Source organism: Parasteatoda tepidariorum, chromosome 9 (assembly GCF_982258835.1).
Source record: "Parasteatoda tepidariorum strain Cologne lab strain chromosome 9, Ptep-v5.0, whole genome shotgun sequence".
Taxonomy (NCBI): Eukaryota; Metazoa; Arthropoda; class Arachnida; order Araneae; family Theridiidae; genus Parasteatoda; species Parasteatoda tepidariorum.
Window position 1 is genome coordinate 28,163,186 of NC_141763.1, and position 16,864 is coordinate 28,180,049.

Sequence of the window (16,864 nt, forward strand, 5' to 3'; positions counted from 1 at the left end):
TTGGTGTGATGAAACAATTGGTTCATTGATGGATTGTGTTTACATTTATTTCGTAAACAGACACTGGAAAAGAGGAGATTTGTGTTTAAAAAAGAAATTAGGCGAAAATGTTTTCGAATTTTTAGATATTTATAAATGTAACAATAAAAATGAATGTTTTCTTTGCTATGTTTATTATTTGTTTTTAAATAAAAGTATGTCATTTTGATATTAAGAGTATGTTCTTAATACTTTGCTCTTAATACTTTTAAATTAAGTATTCTCTTATAAAAGCTTAGCTGCAATATTTATATAATTTTCTTACATTCTGTTGTAAGGAAAAGAAAATTCGGATCTAAATTAAAAGAATAATTATGCCATGTAATGTCTAATCATCCTATGCATATTTCCTAACATTTGTACTTAATTATTAAGCATTATAATTGTAACATAAAAAATAATTCTGGAGTAAAGTTCAAATTGATGTTTAAGTGTTTATATATTATGTTTATTCGACATTAAAAGTGTTTCTACTTCTAACATTTTATAAATGAATTTGTAACCCGCAGTTTTAATAAAATAAAATTATCGCTAGTTAATAAAACTATGGCAAGAGAAAAATTATCGGTAAAATTTTTATGTGGTTATCAATTATTATATATTTATTTGGAAGTAATTAAAAGTAATAATATATTTGTGAATCTAAGCACATCATGATAAGCAATAATATTGAAATGATAAAAATTCTGTGGAAATAACAATAATATTGGAAATGAAAAAAATTCATGTTACATGAAATTTATTTTCGAATAGTTGACTACTTACTTTCATGATGATAGATTAGATTTTTGATTACATATTATTTACTGCTGTGTATTAAGAGTTAGGTCAAATGTGCATCAAGTGGCAGTATAAAAATGTTGCTTTTTTTAAACTTACCACTGCTTTATTAGAAAAACAATTTTGTAACAATCAAATAATAAATATATAAAAATCTATATTTGAAGCATATAAGAGTAAAATTTTTTATTTTTTGATTTAGAAACTATCAATCAAAAAGATCCTTTAAAATTTGAATTATATTTATATAATAAGTAGAAAGAAATATTAGCAAAGGAAAAATTTCATAATGAGTCATTAAACAATATATCAATCACTTTTGAACTGACCCCCCTACTATTTTAATGAAATTTGGTGGAACATGCACACATGATAAAGTAAACAATTCGAACAGTTTTTAATTTGAAATTTGTCCAAGTTATAAACACTTGAAAAAATAAAATTTTCACTGAAAAAACCACTAACTTGCATACATATAAATAACTGTATTTTTTTTTTACTTAAAAAAAGTTACTTTAAGAACTTTTATTTTATAAGTTACTTTTTTTTTACTTTAGAAGAAAGTAAATGGTGTTTAAAAAAAGATTTGAAACACCATTGCAATAAACCTTTCATTTGATGCCTTATATGACTTTCTGAGGCTAGGTCAACTTTCAAAGCAACCTGATTTGACCTGTGATATGTGGTCTCAAAGAATTATGAAAGAAATATTTTTTTTTAACTACAACATTCTTCTACACCTTTCAAATTTGTAGCATAGAAATTGATATTTAAAAAAAAAAAAAACATTAATTATTGCAAACCAAAATTTTTATTAATTGAAAGTGGTATGCTGTACAAGTTTTTTTCCCCTTTAAGACATTTCATACAATATACATGGAAAACTGAGTAAAAAGCCTAAAATTCTTAAACCAATATATAAATCAATGATCATTCATACCAAAAGTAGTATTTATCCCATACTTTTGTCTCCTAAAATGTATCGAAAATAACATTTTTATTTTTAGCAAGTGTATTATATTTTTCTTATTAAAAAATGGTTTACCTTTTGATATGCAAAAAATATGTGAAATAGTTACAAGATATGAATAACATTTATTTCATAAAAAAAATTTTTTTAAATTATGATTATTAACTCTGTTACAATATGTTATGAACAGAATTAGTAATTTTTTAAACATATAAGCATTATAAAATTTTATGAAATAGTTAGGAATGATGTAGTGCTATTTTTTTGTTAATTTTTTTTATCTCATTAGACGGTATAAAAAAATCTTAACCTGTTGTTGTTAGTACTTCAACCTTCTAAATGATCTGTGATTTATTTACTTTTAATATCAAAGGCTTCTGTGGGTACGAGTATGACAGTGAGGGTCCATGAGGCTGTAGAAAACGTATCTTAACTTCTTCGTAGTTTATATTTACATCTAAAATACATCGTATCCACCATTGGCTGTACTGCAAAATTACAACATACCCTCTAATATCTTCTAAGAGCAGTTCTAAAGGATGTAACACCACTGACTGGATCTTACTTTCAGATGAATTTTAATACATTTTCGTTTTAATTGATGTGTGGCTTTCGTGTCTGTTTTCATATATTTTTTTGTGTATCGGAGATTGTGTGGCTTTTCAAAAAAGTGTCTCTATTTCTCACAATCATAATATGATTTTATAATACACAAAATTTGTTTATTGAACACAATATTAAAAAGTGTAAATAATTTACTCTAATTTTTATTTCATCAAAGTTTTTTTTAAAATTTTTTATAGGATTGTTTTGTGTTGAATGAATATCTAATTTAAATTGGTCTAAATGTTGCTAGCATATATATATATATATATAGATAGATTTTTTTTTTCTGAAAAAGTTATGTATGAATGCTGAAACATGAAGGAAGAAATTTTTTTTACAGTACAACTATCGTTTTATGTTAAAAGGGCATTTATTTTTTATGCTTTGTTTAGAAACATAAAGAGACCAAAGAACATCTTAAGGGATTGTGGATCTCATTTCAAATCAGCTTAAGTAAATAGAATTAAATTGTTTTTTATTATTTGAATTAACAGTATTTGTTTATGCTTACATGGTTACTGCTACTTTATAGCCTAAAATAATAATTTCTTGTTTTGTAATCAAATGGAGAAGTGTATTATTTCTTCTTAGTCTAAATCAACTACAGTTTAAATGGTCATAAAAAGTATTTTTAATTCTTAATTTATTTACCATTTGTATCAATGTTAATGTACTCAAAGTTTGGTATGAAATAAAACCTAATATAAAAAAGAAGCTGCTTTTGTACATAGTCTTAAAAAAAAGCTACAAGTAAAGTAAAGTTTCATTTTTTCATAACATGTTACACATATATAATTTTTTTTTTCATTTTTTTATCATGGCTAAAATAAATTTTCATAAATTTAATACAGAAAATGAGATTTGTTAAATATTTAGTTAATTTTTTACTCATGAAAAAAATATATATATATATAATTTTTATTTTATTTGCATGTATAGAATTGGCCTTTTATGTATAATCTGCACTAAGGCTCTTTCTCATACTGTTTAGCAGTTTTGGAGTTTTGACATTTTTTTCAAAAAAATTATTGAATATAGCTTTTTTTATTTTATTTATTTTTGTCATTTCTTAGATGACCCTTTGACTATCCTTGGGCTGCAACCCGCAAACAGTAAGCCTATACTTATCCCCATGATTCATGCATAGAATAAAAAGGCATACCCCATTAATTTAACAGTTCATTTTTTTTTTTAATTGTTTATTTGTAAAATCGCTGTTTGAACTCTAATGCACCATTGAAAAAGATTTTCCTTAGAGCAGGGTTTCTTAACCTGTGGTTCATGAACCCCTAAGGGGTCCATGAGTTATATTTTGGGGGTCCACTGTCTACTCCTAATTTTGAAAACGTTTGGAAGCCTACCCATTGCTTGTAAAGCGAACTATGGCAGCTATAATTCCGTTTGCTACAGTGTATCTTTGCGAAGCGGGATTTTCCACACTTGTGACAATAAAAATATAACATCGAAATCGATTGAATGTTGAACATGATATACATGTTGCTTTGTCAAAAACCATCCCCCAGTTAAATTTATTAATTAAGGAAAAGCAGCAGCAACCATCAGATTAAAAATTTTAATTATAAAAATTTTTTATACTATTAAAATGATAAAATGAAATGTTTTCTAATAATGGATGGATTTTGCAATTATTTGTTTCACAGGGGGGTGGTCCATGACTTCTTAAAAATTTTTAAAGGGGGTCTATTATACCAAAAAGGTTAAGAAACACTGCCTTAGAGCATGAGTGGTGAGTTTTCATTGCTTATTACTGTCACATTTACACTTAATGTAAAGTGACAAATTAATATCTAATTTTACCTATGCTTTAATTTTTCTTTAAACGTTATTCCTTTTTTTTTATTTTAGCAATCTTTTTAACTTTCTTGGTGACCTTTCTCATGGTCGTTGCGGTCATCGCACTTCCTGTGGGGAAAGTCAACCAACCCCTCTATTCACGCCTTTCTTTTTCCTCTTTTAATTTTAGGGGGGCTAACTAGCCAATCCCTTTACTTTAAATTTCAAACTCTCCGCCTCTTTAATTTTAATTGGTCGTAGTTTTTCTGGTCTATTGTCACATTTACACTTAATGTAAAGTGACAAATTAATATCTAATTTTACCTATGCTTTAATTTTTCTTTAAACGTTATTCCTTTTTTTTTATTTTAGCAATCTTTTTAACTTTCTTGGTGACCTTTCTCATGGTCGTTGCGGTCATCGCACTTCCTGTGGGGAAAGTCAACCAACCCCTCTATTCACGCCTTTCTTTTTCCTCTTTTAATTTTAGGGGGGCTAACTAGCCAATCCCTTTACTTTAAATTTCAAACTCTCCGCCTCTTTAATTTTAATTGGTCGTAGTTTTTCTGGTCTACCCCAGTTAAGGAATTTTTAAGTCACTTTTTGAAAAGATTCTCGGTTGGTTTTTCCTTCTTGCGGGTTCCTTTTTTTCCGAGATGCGGACTTCGGTCGGTATCGAGGGATTTCTTTTTATTTTTTTTCTTAACCTTTATCTTAAATTAAATCCATATCTCTAATCAAATTCTGTAAATTTAAAATCAAAATTTTATACCTTTAAATTTCTTTAACATAAGAAAAACCTTCTCGAATTGAAGCTTTCTTTCCATATTTATTTTAACCTCTAAATTACTCGTTCTTTTATAATTAACATTTATCTATAACGCCTTCTGTGTTTTAATTCTCCCGTCACCCATTTCAATAAAATGCCTTTCTTGTGTTGGTAGATGTGGTGAAAGATGTATGTTCTAAATAAAATGATATGTTAATAATTTAATCTTGTGCTGGAGAATTTATTTGCCTCTATTTTCATGATTTATCATGTCCTGTGTGTACAGGGTGAGTACCTTTCAATTATTGTTATGGGCATGCATATATGTGAATTCATTAGTTTTTCTTATTGGAAACATCAGCTTACTGTATTAAATCATATATTGTTTGGATATAGCATGACTTTATCGTATTTATCATTAATCTTTAATTTTCTTAGTTTTCACCCTTATTCTAAATTTGGTGATACCAAATCATCCAATTTGTTCAAACCTCACACTTTGTGACCCTTTGAACCTATTGGGTTATTGTTATCCCACATTAGCATTGTACTACCACTTTCCTTAACGATCACATTCCCCTTCAATTTAATTAATTTACCTTTTATACATTTCGGCCTTAATTATATTTATTATGACATTTCAATCATCTTACTATTTTTAATCATGACTATATCCAATTACTAGTACATATACCAAATATTTCATTCTATCAATTACAATACACAAATAACTTTACTTTACTCTTATACGCACCAAATAATTCTAATTAAACTCTTACAATTACTAAGGAAAATAGTGAGGTTAACTGGTAATCAATAAATAATGTTTCAATTTTGATTTGCTACGTTTTATATATGGATTAATTGTATTTGAAGAGAAGTGTGCTTAGGATAAAGCTCAAACTGGACTGACTCTTTCTAGATGAAATTTCAGTTATAGTTTAATGACAGCATTACCAGAATCGACTACACTGTTCCAAACATCAATGATATTAAAGAAAGCTCATCAATATTTGCAACATGCCTGATAAACCTAGTATGAAACACAAGGATAAAAGCAGCAGAATTTTATTTATTTACTTTTTTTTTTTCCAGAGTGCCTTCGACATTCTAAATGCTCCTCAATATCGTTTGAACACTAAGTTGTTCTTTTTTTCGTAAAATCTATGCAACTTTTTACAATAGCTCATTCTAAAGAGCGGTCGAAAATATGAGCACAAATGCTATGGCAATTCGCATTTCCGTCGTATCTATGAAGTTAAATTCAAGAATTTAAAAATATTTTCACATTACAGTAAAATTTATTTGTCCAAAACTAATGTTGAAGTTCCTTTAAGAATTAAAGATTATTTGTATTTTATTCATTAATGATTATAAAAAGAAGTGTATTTTAAAAGGTATGAAACATTTTATATCATTCTTAACATCATAATTTTTCAACATAATTTTGAAGAGACGTAGTAATTACAAGAAGTTAAAAAATGATATTTTTAAATTTTAGGTATTAGAAAAGCTATTTATCTTATTAAAATTTAAATTTGATTGTGAAAATTACCTAATTAATAATCACGTAAAATACTGTATATCATACAGGGTGTTCTGTAATTACAGCTAACACGTTGTGAAAGCTGCAAATTGATATTTCATAGAGGAGAAAAAATGACAACTTCATCGTATCAGTTAAATTAATTGGTAAATAGGCGGTATGAAAAATAGAAAACCAGTTTGAATGGCCGATGACACACGAACGTGTTAAGTTTTAATCGCCTTCTAAGTTTTGTTTTCTCTAGTAATCACAAGTTTTTAGTCAATCCCACCTTCATCAGTCGTGATTCATTAAATTTTGATTTTTTTTTCCTTGCCTAAATATTAATTTATGACCCTTAATGTGTGTACTCGTTTTTTTACTTAAATTTCATCAAGGATTTTAAAAATATACATTAAGGTTGAACTTTATGAAATGCCCTGTTTAAGTTGAAACCTTTTATTGTTTTTAAATGAAATTATTACGACAACCAGTTTCGACAACAATGATTGTAATAGGATGATTTGAATGCAGTCATCCAACTCCATCCAAACTCAAATATGTTATGCAGTTTAAGTAATGATATTTAAGAGCTTTAAATCTGACTCTCAAAAAAAAAAAAAAAAAATCGGGATATTACTGAAAAATATTGTGATTGGAGCGCGTGGTTTTTATTTTATTTCATAATCGTCGTTCAACAGCCGACCCAATTTTGGGTTTACTGTTACCAATGTTCAACAACGTCGCCTTGTAATTTTGTACCCAATCCAGAAGACAAGGGAACTCTTGGATCAAGTGTTGGGAAATTTTTTTTATTGAAACTAACCCGCGTTTGCGTTACACGAAGAAAAAAACCACGAAATCCGTCTACCGTGGAGGATATTTTGCATCAGCACTGTAGTAGGTGCAAGCCGGGTGCGGAATTCGTATCGACCAGCCATTATTGGGATTCGAATCTGGTTCACCTCATTCGGAGGCGAATACTCTTTCCCTTGGTTCCATCTTCACTGAGTATTAACTCTATAGGATGTTCCAATTTTATTGATTGGTACCAATTTTATTGTTTTGTCTAAATTTAGTCATCTTCAAAATGTAAATAGCAATTCGATCGTAATTTAAGGAAATAAACGGTTTTTTTCTCTTAATCCGCAATGATTAATGAGAAACAACCATGAGGGTTGATCAGCAACGTAAACAAGGGGCGGAACTTTTCAGTTTTTAATTATAAAATTACAAAACTACGGAGTTGAACATTAGTGGTCGTAAACCCAAAAATTGGATCAGCTGTTCTACGACGGATATAAAATAAAATAAAATCTATCTATTATAGGCCTGGATAGTAGGGCACTGAACCCATGCCCAAGAGTTCGTGGGTTCATCCACAGCCGGCCGAAGACTGCCCGTGTAGTAAATGGTGACTGATGCAAGTTAAATCTATCGAGTTGCAAAGTCGTCCATGTTCCTATAACAAATCAATACCTCTGAGGGTACTGAAACAAAAATTTCCTTGGCTTCTGAATTTGTTCAAAATTACAAGGTTACAGAGTTGAACATTAGGAGTCGTAAACCTAAAATTGGGTCGGCTGTTCAACGATGGTTATAAAACAAAATCTATATTTTAAATAAGGCGAGTGAAAAAGTCTTTCTCACAGTTCAAATAAGGGGAAAAATCAAAACTGTTACTCGAGTAACCAAAAGTAGATTACAAGACAGGATGTGAATATTAAAGTGCAAGAGCGTTTAGTTTAGAATAGTAAATTAAGAAAAAGACTTCGACAAAGGAATAACATAAAAAGATTAGTTGAAGCGCTTTATGTTACACACACACATATATAGGAAGGGGGGAGGGACTCCCCCCACTCTATAGGTACTGCCGCGGTCATAATTTTACTTCTTATAATCTTAGCTTAACTAAATTACGCCGAAGGAAAAAAATGTAGCTTTAACTTAAACTAAACTCAGTGGCGCGACAGCCCCTAGGGGGCCAAGGCCTACTGGGCCCATCTCAGTTTTCTTGACATTGGGCTCTGGGGTACAGGAGCAGATGTTCCAGTTAGGTGGTCAGCCGAACGCGGAACCCCAAGTGTTTAGTTCCCAAGCATGCTTGGTACTCATTTGTCTACCCACTTAAGGGATGAAAGGCTGAGTCAACCTTGCCCGGCCTGAGGATCGAACCCAGGACCGGTGGCACGGGAGCGCAAAGCACTACCACTCAGCCACCGGGCGTCTAGCTTTAACTTAAGATAATTTAAAATCTGTTCTCCTATTTATATCCAATTATGTTAGAGGCTATGTGTCCTTTTCGCTCGCACTCACTTGTTTTTTCCTATATTTTAAAAACATGAATGCAATTATAAATGGATGCAGAATTTAACAGAGTATTTATAGTTTGTCTAAGCTAAGAACTCCCCCCGCCACATGGTCTGAGGCCGTCTGCTGCTATGGATACAAGAATAGCGTATTCCAGGGAAGGTAGCTAGCCGACCTGCCTGTGGAGGGGTTAGGGAACTGCCTTTGCACCAGAAAGGTTCTGGGATCGAATCCCGGGCAAGGCATGGATGTTCTTTTCTTCTCTGTACTATCTGTCCTTACTGTGGGAGCAACGTTGGCCCACCTAATATGGTGCCCTTGTAAGAGAGGCCAACAAATCTGCCCTGTTAATGTCCGAATTGACGAACAATGTTAACACAGGAGGGCATTGGGGGGGAGGGAAGGTAGCTTCTCTTCACTCTAGGGCTAACACAATAGACTGGAAAAAAAGTCCTCTTACTCTCGCTGAATCTTAGCCAAAATCTGTCCTAAGCAATGACCCCACATCCCTTGAAATAGTTAGACCTCGTTACCATAGTCACCGCCAAGGGTCTTGACAAATGGCTAGGCGAGTTTTTACTTTAGACAAACTATAAATTAATTAGTTCATTAAACATTTTTTTAGAAAAAATTGCACGTTGAGACATAAAGTTTTGCCACCCCTGGACTAAACCATCCGACAGAGAGCAATGAAATTTGGCATACTAATAGTTCGTCGCACGAAGGTTACTGTTCACATTAAAACATTATATTACAAACCGTTCGAGCGAAAAACGGATTGGAACTTTCTTGCGTCATGTCCACTTAATTACATGTCGGATAATCGAATAACAAGCTTACACGAATGGAACCAAATCATTTTGTATGCAACTAATGTTAAACTTCCCCGTTTAAACTGACATTCTTTGTTTTTTGTCCCCGCCTAATTGCATGAAGAAGAGGTACTGAAATGAAAAAAATTTGTTTATTTTGGAGAAATGCTTCACTAACTAAAATGAAATTTTCGTTTTTCAGTTAAGATAAGGATACAATAGGTGGTCACTTCAAAAGGGTCCTGTTCATTAGTTGGTCTAAACAGGTGTTAGGGGTAAAATTGAAAAAAAAAATCTAATCTTGCTGCTAGTTATACATTGAAGTGAGCGACGAGTGTTTTACCCCTCTTTGAATTATAGTTTCTTTACGGTAAGAACTCCCCCCGCCACTAAATCTGAGGCCGTCTGCTGCTAAGGAAACAAGAATAGCGAATTTCAGGGAGGGTAGCTTCTCTTTACTTTAGGGCAGTGTTTCCCAAACTTATGACTTTTGTGTACCCTTTCTAAATTTTTCGTAATGCTGTGTACCACTAATAAAAAAATGAGTGTATTTTTTACTATAAAAAAAATTGCACAAAAGTTAAAAATCACAACTGGCTGTTGACACCACTAATTATCAACTGCAAACTCCGCAAAAAATAGCAAATAGAAAAATACGTAATCGTAAATTTTCATGGCTAGCTTTGTTTTTAAATAAGTTTGTTTGAAATTTTCGTTTATTGCAAGATATTTCGCATAAGGACGCGTACCCTCGCTAAACTGTTCCCGTACCCCTGGGGGTACGCGTACCACACTTTGGGAAACACTGCTTTAGAGCAATATGAAGAAAAATGATTCCCTTTCTCTCCCCCACCCGAGACAAAATATATCCTAAATAGTGACCCACACCCCTATTTGAAATAGTTATACCTTGTTACCATAGTCATCCCCACAGGTCCAGACGAATAGGGGAGTTCTTACTTTAGACAAATTGTACTTACTTACACATCATTTAGAATTTTAAAAAGGTACAGAGTGATTTGTTTTGTAGTCAAGATTTGTGATCCCCTCCTGGTGCGCTATTAGCTTTCATAAGAAAAAATTTCAAAAACGTAACAAATCAGTATACAGTGTGTCTTTCTCTTAAGTAAGAATAATTATTGCTTAATCCAGAGAATAACTCTGAGAATGATTGCAAGTTCAGCAAGAAAAGGATGGATTTGAATTAATAGAGGGGGGGGGGCAATGAATCTGGGAAACGATATATTAAAAAAAATTCCAAACTAAAACAGCTCATTAATTTGGAAATTCTCAAGACGAGGTTAGAAAAAAAATTTTTAAATAAATAATCTGACTATACGTTTGAGAGGAATACGCAATTATTCATGAAAGTCTTAATAGAAACTGAAAGGGAAAATCTAATTTTGATAAATTGACGAATTAAACGGGTATAAAAATAGTCTTCAATTATAGATTTTTTCGGAAGGGATCAAATAATATTTTAGTACCTATATATTATACTATTCACTAATATTGATTTCTTTTTATATAACTTTAAATGACATTTATATTTTATGATACTAACACAGATACTATTAATCAAAATTGTTTATTGATCATAAAACTAAGTTTATTTAATCAAAACACTATGATTTGCATTAAATACCATTAAAAATAAAATTTCGCAGAAATTTAGGATAGAATATTGCACTATCCTTTTAATCGAATAACCCGCTCAATTGCATAGATTTGGCTGGAACTGATGATATTCCTTTAAGCGGGGTTGACTGGTTAAGCCTTAGCCGTTGTTTCCTCAAAAATCTTAAAGATAACATCATTGATACTTTATAGCTCTATTTAATAACAATAAAAAAGAGTTATTGCTTGTACTTTATTTAGTTTTTTTTTCCTCGCTACGTCATAATTTCAATCAACAACAGTTCCGCAATTGACTGATTGTTGACACGTTCTCAGCAGATCACCGAAGTCGAGCATAACTGGCTGCTGTCAGCGTGCGGGTGAAAAACTACTTGGATCAATCTGTGAAGGGACCGAGGGTGTGAGGTATTGTTTCTCGTTAAAATGTTATACGTAAGTACTTGACTTCACGCGCATGTCGTCGGTCTATCGAAGCGAAGGGAGCCTCACCTCGGCAGAGTTCAAAATTGTGATGGCATGTCTTCAGATGATTGTCAGGAATGTTTACCAGACCGTTACCAATAGCCCATTGAGCAGCTTTAGTGCGACGTAAACAACAACAATGAAAAAAAAAATTTACGTGGTAGCACTATGTCACCAAATTATCTCTGAAGTTATCTGAAATCACGTATTTAATTTGTCACGTCTGTCAAAATGTGTTTCGGTATAAGTAAATAATTTAAAAACAGCGGTAATTAAAATTTAAAAAAAATTCTTTTGCAATGAAAGGCAAAATTAATGGGAAAGTGGTACTAATTTGCTTAGGAAAAACGTAGAAAATTACTTCAGTTTTATTAACAGCTGTCCCTCTTTTCTTTTTCTTTGGCCTTTTAATTCCTAGTAAGAATATATATATTTTTTTGGTATTCTCTCTTTAAAAATAAAAAGTCAAACAGCTGATAAAAAATATTTGTTAGATTACGGAATTATATATTTTACTGAAATATAAAATTCAAAATAATTAGTTTGGAAAAATCTTTTTTTGATTCATATTCAAAAATGTATTAATGATTTTGTAAATTAAAGAAGTTTCAATTATAAATAACTGTTTCGCTAAGATTTAAATAACTGCATATTAGTTAAATTGTTTGGAAGTGAACCGCGTTTGAAATATTTGACTTTTTATGCAGGAAAAGACATGGTGTTTCACGTTATATTTCATCTCACCAAATATTATTAAACTTCTAAATTTATTTCTCACCTATCCTGACATGAATAAATACAAAGAAATAATGAAAAAAAAATATATTTAATGAAAATTCTGAGTCAAAGTGTTAATGCTGACGCTCAGTTCATTTAAGTAATGTAATAGATGCATATTGAAATACTAAAAAGTAAGCCATTATGTTACAAAAAGCAACATTTATGGAGTTCAGGTACTTATTCGTATAGATTAATCGTAAACAAGCGCCATACTATTATTTTCGCAAATGATGCTTAATTAATATGGGTAATTCCTATTATATAAATTAAAAAAATTACTTATTTACAAAAATTCCAAGTTAATGGTTAATTTCGATATTATGCCTAGTAATGTTGAATACAGTTAATCTCAATTTTAATGGGCTGAACAACAAAAAACAGGTTTTGTTATGTTTTTGCTTATTAATTTTGTCAGTATATACCGTTCTGTTTTGTCCACGATTTCATTGGGTTGTTCAGTACCGAGTTATTGTTTTTTTGATTTTATTAATCCTGTTCGAAGAGTGGATATTTAGCTAGTTGAAAATAAAAAAAAGTTGAATTACAGTTCGTTAAAAATAAGTTAACTAACGCTTTTCGTTTCCCGAAACTCTTGTTTTTTTCTCAGGTCAAGAGCTAGCCCTTGTACAATACTTATCAATATTTTAGTCAAATAACTTCTAAACGTACTATTGGACGTATTTTCAAAATTTTAATTAAATATAGTAGCATTAAATTCTAACTTGAGATTCATTTAAACTGAAATAGTTGCAGTGTTATAGTAGTAGCACCTTGGATACATATGTACTATAAAATAGTATCTTTCTCTTGATATACATCTTCAAGAAAGAATAAATAATTGAGATAAATTTTCTTTTGAATATATTTATTTTTAGTGGTAAGAGTACAGCATATGTAAAAAGTATAAAAAAGGAAGAAGAAAAAATTATTCAAGTTGGATCTGAGAATTTGAAGCACGTATATTTGTTTTTGTTCTTACACAATAGACAGAGTATGATAGCTAGCTTGACTCTATGAAGGTGCTTGCAGATGCAATCATATAAGGTCTATGACCACTATCAGTGGCATCATCCTGAGAAAAAGAGCAGCTAAGTCTTTCTTTATAACTATTGCATAGCTGCCAACCTTATGAATCAAAAATGAGGAACACTATATGCGACAAAATTATACGCACTAATTACGAGAGTAAGATAAAAATTTAATTATTAAATCATAACATTAATAGACATACATTTAAATATGTAAATTAGTAAAACAAAACTATAAACACTATCTTTTGTGGGAAACTTATAATATTAATGTTTTATAATTAGGAATACCGGTATAATATATTAAAAACAAACATTATCTATTAATATATAATTATTTATCTCCAAATTATAAAACACTGGTAAATAATAATCTACATCATAAACAAATATTTCTGATGCAAGTGTTTAAATACTACAAAAATTTTTTTTTTCCAAAAATAATAATTTAGTGAAATAATCAGCAACAGACAGCTATTGGAATAATATTTTCCAATAAAAAGCTACTAAAAATTACTTTAGCACAATAATCACAGGATGCATGCTTGTGGCGATCAGAAAAAAGGATTGGTTTAAAATCAAAAATTTTATGAAAATTCAGAATTTTTATAAAAATATCAGATTGGTTTTAAAAGTTAGGAACAAATCCGAAAAATTCTGAACAGTTGGCAGCTATGCTATTGTCTGCTTAGTCAGCTGTAAAATAAAAGCATTTTTCTAGATAAAAAAATAGAAATCATGTTACTTTAAAATTCTACAGTGGATCAGAATCCAATCAAAGACTTCAGTTATATTAATAACTGACAACCGTGCTGGAAAATAAAGAGCTTAATTATTTTTATGAATTTAAAAAATATACAATTATATTTAATACATATAGCAAAATCAATGACTGAAATGTTATCTTGTTACGGTACAGAGATATTCTTCAAACTAAATGAGACTCTGCATAAACCATTGTAGAAAATCAAGTCCTGGTAAATATATCTCACAGAAAAGCTTTAAGCAGACAATGCTGTGAGACCATTCCCCGGGACAAACATGAATCATCAGCAGAATCCAGGCAAAAGCTAGAAGAGAACAAGTTGCTTCAAATTAATATTTTAATCAAGATACCTTGTTAAGATTTCAACCAATGGTTAAGTATATAGATAAAAGCACAACTCTTCAAATTGTGAATCTAATAAAGGATTGCATACATTAGTTTGAATCAATTTGAATTACAGAGTGAAAGAACTTTTAGCACAGAAGTATAAGTTTTAAGTTATAAGCACAGATTAACAGAAATTTTTTTATTATTATTAAATCTGGCATATCCATCTTTTTCCACGCATATGGCATACTTGCGACACTTTCAGAGTTATAAGCACAGATTAACAGAAATTTTTTTATTATTATTAAATCTGGCATATCCATCTTTTTCCACGCATATGGCATACTTGCGACACTTTCAGAGTGGTCTCACAACTCTTTTGGGAGGAAGCATCACTCAAACTCATACTCGGGGATTTGACACATCTGTCACTTTAAAATCAAGACATAAAAAAGGAGTGTAAATTATTGCAACATTAGCTTTGTTGCTCGATTTTTTCTTTTTGCAGATCCCCAATTTAGTCAGGTTACTTACATCTGAAAGAGAGGGAAAGTGTCTGATTAATATTATTTAATATTTCTATTGCAGCATCAATCAGGGTTTACATATAAAGACTAATGGCTTTAAGAACAAGACAATCACAGGACATTACATCACAGCACAGATTTTATTATATTTTCCTTACACAACATAAATGACCCCACAGCCAATTGTTCAGTTGGTGTGTGCACTGTTGAGTCACCGTTTACCCTAGAGACAGCCACGTAGGCTTCTTAAAGGCACGAGTCCATGATGGATCATGGAATGTGCATGTTAAGTTATCCCCACGCTGACTTTTAATGATGAGCCAGTACACGTTGATGTGTTTGTCCATTGTTCAGGTTTGATTGTACTGTTCCCAGTTTTTTAGTATCTAATCATCTAAATTCTGTCGACATCACCAGTTCCTTAATGAATATTATTTTCTAAACCTTTTACAAGAATAAAAAATAAAATCATAAATTAATTTTCTAAACTTATTAGTATCTAGATCAAACATTAAATTAGTTTTTATCTAGAATGCAATAAATGCCACTGATAAAAACAAAAGTAATAAATATTTTTGAAATAATCAAAGTAAAAGAATATATATCATTAATAAAAGAGGAATATACTAACTGGTAGGGCACTGTCTTTTCCTTAACCACGGTGTGATTAAAGACAAATACTGATAAACATTAAAAGATCATTTAATTCATTCTGACTTTAATCATTTTATTAATACTGTAATAATTTATAAACAGTGCTGTACTAACAGTAAACAATCCATACTATAACAATACAGTTGGGGAAAAAAAACTCACAACGATTAAGGTATAATGCCACTGTTAAAAATATACAATTCTCCGAATAATCAAAACATTATAGTAATAAAAGAGAAAGATACTAACTGAGACACTCATATTAGCTTCTGTTAAGTCTAGATCTCATTTAAGCTAATAAAGAATAGAATTAGATCAATCTCCGTGCAATCTAAAATTTTTTATAATCTCTTTTAGTGTTGAACATATACCCATTGCTATTTAGAAATAGCAATTGGCATTATTCATTAGCGTTATTAGCATTATTCATTTAGTATATTTTACCAAAGGCATTTAAAGTGGAAGAGTATTTATAATTCAGGTACAATGCTCTAAACAATCTTCCCTCTGTCCTTTAAGGGTAGAACCAGAATCATTGAGAGAGAGAACTAGTCATAAAATATTCTATTGCATCTAAAAAATTTTCTGCATTGTGTAAAGTAGCACAGATAAGAATATTAGAAAAAAAACACTCTCTACTGAATATTTTTCTTTACAGCATCATAGTACTAAATCTGTTCAAGTACTGTCAGGGATCTGTCCAGACATTCTGTAAAAGGCCCGTATTTGTAAAATTGGAAAAAAATTACTTGTAATTTGTGAATATAAAATAAACGTTAAGTCACATTCTTTCAACCAGGGTCCTGCTTTTGTGAATTTGTGCAAATAGGGTCTGTTATTGCACAAAAAAAAAAAACTTTTTCAAGGAGTTTTTAAATTGTAAAGACTTACAAGATTATGTCCAACACTGTAAAATTATAATTAAAAAAATTAAAATTTAAAAAATAAACAGCAATTGCTGCTACTAAATTAGAGATGCAACATACAAATATTTGGTATTTTGCCTATACTGCTGAACGCAGAATATTCATTTCGGACGAATAAAGGAAGAAGTGTCTGCCGAAGACAAAATTTATT

At 30.5% G+C, this 16,864-nt stretch overlaps 1 long non-coding RNA gene across 1 annotated transcript; it reads left to right on the plus strand.

The window, feature by feature from the left end:
- The first annotated feature begins 55 nt into the window (after window positions 1-55).
- On the plus strand, window positions 56-2,391 carry LOC147803438 (uncharacterized). The gene is made up of 2 exons (XR_015429091.1): window positions 56-194; window positions 2,163-2,391. It is a non-coding gene; the product is annotated as an uncharacterized LOC147803438 (long non-coding RNA).
- The last annotated feature ends 14,473 nt before the right edge of the window (window positions 2,392-16,864 follow it).